The following is a 7600-nucleotide window of genomic DNA, read 5'->3' as shown; positions in this document are numbered from 1 at the left end:
CGGGGGGGGGGGGGGGGGGGGCGTGACGCATGCGCAGTCTTGGGGCGTTCAGTTTTCTTGCTGGGTCTGCGCGGGTTTTGGATTCTCGGTGACAGTTTCGGGCGGGAGGACAGTGCCTGAGACCAGGTAAGTGTCAGCAAAGCCCGGCACCGCCTAGAGTTGAGCACTCCCGTCAAGGGCTGTGGAATGAGGCTGTGGAGCCGGAACTTCTGACTTTTTTCCTGACTTGCGACTCTGCGTCCTTACTTGAGGTCTTTTTAGGACCTGGAGCCGGCCTGATCCCTGTGCTAAGTCTTGTCTGGATTCAGTTTACCCTGCGCTTAGAGGGATCGGCTATGGTTCTCTCCAAACACTTGGGGAGGGGGAGAGGAGGAGCGATGACTACCCTGGAGAAAATAGTTCCACAGAGGCCCAAGGAGAAACCGGTCGTTCCTCATCTACTCTTTCAGCAGAATTGGTCATGGCAGCAAATGCTGTACGAGGAATGGCACATAGGTCTCGGCGCGGCCACTACTCTTGCTAGGCCTTGGAAGGACCACAGAGAACGCGCTGCCCTTTCCGTGGGCCCCTACCCATCTCGTGCGCACTGGTCAACCCACATTCTTCAGCCTAGTTAGCCTGTAAGGAAGTTTTAATGCTTGCGTTGCTTTGCCCCAAACCAAGGGCACAGGCACTGTCATTTTAAGTGTGCCAGCATTGGTACTGAGAAGTCCGGATACAGGAGATGTACTTGCCCTTGAAATGCCTAACGTACGAGGAAACATCCCATCCCAGCTTCTCCTTAGAATACCCACCAGTTATTACTTTTTTTTTTTTTTTTTTTTTTTTTTTTTTTTTTGTCTTTTTGAGACAGGGTCTCCCTGTAGCCCCAGATGTCCTGGAACTCACTATGTAGACCACCAGGCTGGCCTTGAACTCACAGAGATCCGCCTGCCTCTGCAACCCGAGTGCTGGGATTAAAGGTGTGTGCCACGACGTCCAGCTCAGTTATTACTTTTTAAAAATGTTTCATTTATTATTTTTATTTTGTGTATGAGTGTATTACCTGCATGTGTGTACCCGTGTCGTGCAATGCCCGTGGAGATCAGAAGAGGGCGTCAGATCCCCTGGAACTGGAGTTATAGAAGGTTGTTAGCTGCCATGTGAGTGCTGGGAATTGAACCTAAGTCCTCTTCAAGAGCAGCCAGTGCTCTTAACCACTGAGCCATCTCTCCAGCCCGTTATTACACTTTTAGACAGAGTCTCAGTATATAACCTTGGCTGGGCTGGAACTCAGAGATCACCTGCCTCTGGAGTGCTGGGTTTAACAGCATGCACCACCACCAAGGCACCAGTTATTTTTCAACAATGAAACATCAGTGGACATCCAAAATGCACAGGTGTGTGTGTCAGATCTCAAGTTTAAATACATTGAAACTGCCGTTGTGCTAATCCACCAATCAACATTATGACCCTGTAACACCTAACCAAAATCAAATTATTCTTAAGCACAGGGCTGTTTTCAGTGACCTCATATTTCATGCTCACCTCCTCAAAAAAGTCATTACTAATTTCAGTTGGTCTCAAAATCTATTAGAGACACTAGAATCTTGTGTTCAAATAATAAATGAGTATTGTGAATTCCTCAAATAACTCCAAGAAAGGTGTGTTCCCACACAGGTAAAGATTAACCTCAAAGGCAAGTACAATTATTAATTATTAACCATACAAAAGCAAGGGTACAAAACCAAATGTGCCCTGTAAATTTTGGAGGTTTTTTATTTTGGTAGTGTGATTTTGAATATCTTTTTTTAAAAATATTTTATTTATTTTTAAGTCGCGGTGGTGCACACCTTTAATCCCAGCACTTGGGAGACAGAGGCAGGTGGATCTCTGTGAGTTCGAGGTTATATTTTATTTATTTTTATTTTATGTGTATGCTTGTATTGTCTGCATGTAGGTAAGTGCACCTGTGTCGTGCAATGCCCTCAGAGGTCAGAAGAGGGCTTCAGATTCCCCTGGAACTGGAGTTAAGGACAGTTGTTAGCTGCCATGTGGGTGTTGGGATTCGAACCCCGGCCTTCTGCAAGAACAGTCAGTGTTCTTAACTGCTGAGCCATCTCTCCAGCCCCTTGAATATCTTTTTTGTTGTGTTTTGTTTCGTTTTTTGAGATGGTCTTTTGGTCTTAAGCTGGCCTGAAACTTATACATAGTAGCCAAGGCTGACCTCATAGTAGCCAAGGCTGACTTCAAACTCCTAAACCTCTTGCCTCTACTTCACAAATGCTGGGAATGACCAGTATGCACACCATGTCCACCTTATGTAATTTCTTTTTAGGTAATTCTTAGAGAATTTTTATTTATTTATTTATTTATTTATTTACTTATTTAGGTCTTTTTGAAGCAGGGTCTCCCTGTAGCCCCAGCTGTCCTAGAACTCACTATGTAGACCAGGCTGGTCTTGAACTCACAGAGATCTGCCTGCCTCTGCCTCCCAAGTGCTGGGACTACAGGCATGGGCCACCACATCCTGCTATTTATTTTTTTAATGTGTATGAGTGTATTACCTGCATGTATGTGAGTGCACCCGTGTTGTGCAATGCCGTGGAGGTCAGAAGAGGGCTTCAGATTCCCCTGGAACTGGAGTTAAGGACGGTTCGTAGCCACAATGTGGGTGCTGGGAATCTAACCCACTGGGGTCCTCTGCAGGAGCAGTCAGTGCTCTTAAACGCTGAGCCATCTCTCCAGCCCCAAGAATTTTTTTTTTTTTAATCCACTAATGTGTTAAGTCAAAACATTCAGGAGCTTCCATTCTAATAAACTATTATCTAGTTAATGGATGGAGTGATACTTGGGTAAAGTTGCTTATGCCATAATTAGTTTAGCTTTGGGGTAAGATCTTTTTTTTTTTTTTTTGGTTGGTTGGTTGGTTGGTTGGCTAGGTAGTTGGTTGGTTTTGAAACCAGGTCTCACTGTGTAGCCATCCCATGTTGGCCTAGAATTTATGTCGATCCTCCTGCCTTAACTTTTCAAGTGCTAGGATTAGCTCTCCCCCTCCCCCCCTAATTATGGGGTGACTTGCTTCAGGGTGTTACTTTGTGTCATCGATTCTTATATCCAAATAGTCTGGAGTTGGGGTGGGGGTTGGGGGAGGGAACTTTTTCACAGAAGAAAATGAGAAGCAATAAAACCTTACATCTGCCAGGCATGGTGGTGTATCCCTTTAATTCCAGCACTCAGGAGGCAGAGGCAGATGAATCTCTGTGAGTTTGAGGTTAGCCTGTTCTCTATAGTGAATTCCAGGCCAGCCATCACTATACAGTGAGACCCTGTCTAAAAAATTAAAATTAAAAAAAAAAAAACTTTATAATGTTAAACATGGTTCAGGGAGATGATCAGCTTTATATTTGGTTTTTACTTCATTTTTGGTGCTGAGGCACCAACACAGGTAAGCGGTTACTTTACCACAAAGCTATATTCCCACCTCTACCTTTAAAGTTTTTGCTCTTTCCTGCTTTTCATGATTTTTCTACTTTATCCCATCCTTGGTTTGTTTAAGGGCTCTGTCTGTGTGAACCTGCTGTATCCTTGGCATCATAATGATCTCCTTGGCACCTGATTTTGTAGACTATTACCAAGCAAGAGGCACAATTTCAGACTAGAACTGTGACATTGTGATTTCATCAAATGGCACCTCTTGGGCATTTTTTGAAATTTTTAATTGAATTTTTGTGTATTTCATACAGAACATCTTAATCATCTTTATATCCCCTTCCCCATTGGCCTCCTCCCATAGCCCCCCTCATTGGAATTCATACATTCTGTCATTTGTGTTAAGGTCTATCATGTCAAATTTGTGTCCCCAGATGTCCCTCAATGTAATTTCATCCACTGAGGTCTAGTCAGCCTATCTAGAGTCCCTCCCTTTAAGAAGACCAGCTCTTCCTCACCCAGCAGTAATCAGCTGCCAATAATTATTTGACTAAGATTGGGGCCTGATGCCCATTTCCACAGTTCTGTGCTGGGTTTTTGTCTGCTTGAGTTTCCATGGGTCTTGTGTATACTGACACCATTGCTAGAGGTTTGTATGAGAAGAGTCCCAGGAGCCTGTAGGACAATTTCCATATGGTCATGCACCTCCTCCCTGCCTCTTACAATCGTTCCACCTCCTCTTCCACAATGGTCCCTGAGCCCTAGGTAGGTGAATTCTAATAAGAGTCCTATGCAAGGACCCACACTCTGTAGACTCTTATTCTCTACATTGTTTTTGTTTTATAGGTGGGGTTTCGCTATGCAAAGCACTTGATGCTCTTCCAGAGGAGTTTAGTTCCTAGCATCCACATTGGGTGGTTCATAACCACCTATAACTCCAGCTCCAAGAGATCAAATGCTCACTTATGACCTCTGAGGGCATCTGCACTACATGGATATATCCACACACAAATAAACATAATTAAAAAATAAGAATCTTTAATAAAATAATTATATCTGTGGCAACATATATGCTTTTATTCGCACCCTACACAGTATTTATCTTCATTTTACACATGCGGAATTGTGGCCACAGTTGCACAGTAAATAAATCATAGCATTGAGATGTTACCAGAGGACGTGATAACTGCAAAGTTCACATTCACCATGCACATGTTGAAACAAGATCATGACTACATAGATTCTGTCTCAAAAAAAGAAAGAAAACAGGACAGGGCTCTGAGATTAAGGTGCTTGCCATGAAAGTGTGAAAACCAGACCTTGGATCTCCAGAACCTACATAAAATGTCAGGTGGCCATAGTGGCCTGCCTATAACTACATCCTCAGAACACAGAGATGGGGCTCCCCAGAGCAAGTTGACTAGTGAGACTAACCATGTCAGGGAGCTCTGGGTTTGAGGAGAGGCTCTGAATAAGATGAAAGGGTAATAGAAGATGATTCCTGACATCAACCTCAGACACCCACATGCACATACATGTGCACCTCCCATATGTACACACTGTATGCACACACACACACACACACACACACACACACACCCAGGGAAATGGAGAAACAAGAAAATGAAAATAAATCTCATTCTCCTCTGCAATATAGCCTTCAAAAAAAAAACCTTTCTATTTTATGTTTATGTATTTTACCTGCACGTGTGTCAGTGCATCTGTGTCATGCATGGAGGCTAGAGGAGGGCTTTGGATCCCCTGGAACTGGAGTTAACAGACAGTTGTTAGCTGCCATGTGAATACTGGGAACTGAACCCAGATCCCTTGCAAGTGCTCTTAACCAGTGGTCTTAACTGCTAAACCATCTCTCTAGCCCTTTTTTATTTTTTTGAGACAGGGTCTCACTATGTAGCTCTGGCTGGCCTAGAACTTTCTATGTAGATCAAGAAAACGCCTAGAGATCTACCTGTCTTTACCTCCCAAGTTCTGGGCCTAAAGACATGTGCCACCATACCCAGTGCTAATATCTTTTTAAGAAACAGGAAAGAGAACAGATCTGGAGATATTATGAGAGATAAATAAAACAAGGTGGAGAAAGGTAAATTTAGTTTTTTGCAATACTGAATAAAACTGGCCTGTAATCCCACTGAGTAGGTGGAGGCAGGAAGACCTAGAATTCAAGATCATCTTAGGCTACATAGTAAGTCTGAGGCCATCCTAAGCTATATGAGACTGTATCAGTTTGGTTTTTTGTTTTTTGTTTTTTTTCCTTTTCAAAACCTAGTGATCTTCCAAGATTAGCATCCCTGAGAGAATCCACATAGTGTCAATGACTTTTTTTTTTTTTTTGTCTTTTTTGAGACAGGATCTCCCGAAAGCCCCAGCTGAAAACTCACTATGAAACTCACTATGTAGACCAGGATGGCCTTGAACTTACAGAGATCTACCTGCCTCTGCCTCCCAAGTGCTCGGATTGAAGGTATGTGCCACCATGCCTGTCTATATTTTCTTATTTGTATCAAATACAATAGTTTTCTGGCTTGGTTTATTGAGATAGGGTCTCACTAGGAAACCCAGGCTGGCCTCAAACTTTTAGTCCTCCTGTACCCACCTCCAAAGTGCTGGAATTACAAGTTTGCAGCACCAGACCCAGCTCAGTAATGCACTGTAAAGGAATTTGTGAACACATTTAAGTACAAAACAAATACAAGACATCATTAATGATATGTATGCTTTAAGAGTTTTAGGATAGGGGCTATAGAGATGGCTCAGCAGTTAAGAGCACTTACTGCTCTTGCAGAGGACCCAGGTTTGGTTCCTAACACCCACATGGCAGCTCACAACAGCCTGGGTTCCAGAGGATCTAATGACTTCTTCTGCCTTCTATGGGCACCAGGTATGCAAATGCACATGCACACATACACCACAAATATAAATACAAAAATGCTGTATTCTGATAACGCAGTTGATAGATTATGAGGTTCCTATGAGATCCCATAAATAGAAGAAAGTCACATCAGTGCACAAATAGGACGGGTGTAATTCTCCCTGGATTGAAGTTTTCTACTAAAAGAAAGATAAACAGGATTTAGGCACTGCATGAATGCAATACTCTTCCCTTTATTAGTTCCCTTCATTAGTTCCCTCTTGACCTAGGGAGCTGTGAGTCTGTTAAATTCAGACCAGACCCAGAGTAATCTCCTTTGCCCCCCAGATCAGAGAACAGCTCTGCATTCCATGTTAGAGCCTTTGTGCTTTTCTTGTTGGAGAAACAGTCCCCTGTGAACACTGACTAGACAAGAAGTGCTTTCTTGTCATGATGAAGCCCAAGCCCAGGGAAGGACATAGCCTGGGTCAAGCCTGTCCTTCAGTATGCTGCTGTTCCTTCTGGAAAGATGTGTTACCCTCATCAGGATGTCAGGCCTCTGGAACATAAACAGGCAGGCTACATATAAAAGATTGGGAAAAGCCACTTTTTCTTTTAACTCCCATTTTTGTTTTGTTTTGTTTTGTTTTGTTTTAAGACAGGGTCTCCCTGTATCCCCAGCCTGCCTGGAGCTCGCTATGTAGACCAAGCTGGCCTTAATCTTATAGAGATCCACCTGCCTTTGCTTCCTGAGTGCTGGAACTAAAGGTGTGTGCTGCCACACCAGGCTTAACTCCATGTTTCTTTCCTTAATTTTTTTTTTTTTTTGGTCTTTTTGACCTGTAGCCCCAGCTGTCCTGCAACTCACTATGTAGACCAGGCTGGCCTTGAACTCACAGAGATCCGCCTGCCTCCCAAGCGCTGGGATTAAAGGCGTGTGCCACCACGCCTGGCCAAAATATTTTATTTAGGGGCTGGAGAGATGGCTCAGCAGTTAAGAGCACTGACTGTTCTTGCAGAGGACCCAGGTTCAATTCCCAGCACCCACATGGCAGCTATGAACCATCCTTAACTCCAGTTTAGGGCAATCCGAAGCTCTCTTCTGACCTCTGAGGCATTGCACGACATGGGTGCACTCACATACACACAGGCAATACACTCATACACATAAAATAAAAATAATAAAACATTTAAAAAGCCGGGCATGGTGGCGCACGCCTTTAATCCCAGCACTCGGGAAGCAGAGGCAGGTGGATCTCTGTGAGTTCAAGGCCAGCCTGATCTACACAGTGAGTTCCAGAACAGCTGGGGCTACATAGT

The 7600-nt window shown here is 43.7% G+C and overlaps 1 protein-coding gene across 5 annotated transcripts in view; it reads left to right on the top strand.

Annotated features, from left to right (window-relative positions):
- Positions 1-10: 10 nt before the first annotated feature.
- CUNH12orf65 (chromosome unknown C12orf65 homolog) overlaps positions 11-7600 on the top strand; it is a 16912-nt gene continuing 9322 nt past the window's right edge. Inside the window, exon 1 of one of the 5 annotated variants that reach the window (XM_008839298.3) lies at positions 11-126. The gene's annotated coding sequence lies outside the window, so the exon portion shown is untranslated. The remainder of the gene's footprint in view (positions 127-7600) is intronic. The other 4 variants (XM_029566534.1, XM_029566536.1, XM_029566537.1 and 1 more) reach the window with 4 other exon arrangements.

This window comes from Nannospalax galili, unplaced genomic scaffold, assembly GCF_000622305.1.
Source record: "Nannospalax galili isolate Female #2095 unplaced genomic scaffold, S.galili_v1.0 scaffold218, whole genome shotgun sequence".
NCBI lineage: Eukaryota > Metazoa > Chordata > Mammalia > Rodentia > Spalacidae > Nannospalax > Nannospalax galili.
The sequence above is the reverse complement of the archived record's forward strand: the minus strand, read 5'-3'. Positions and strand labels throughout refer to the sequence as shown.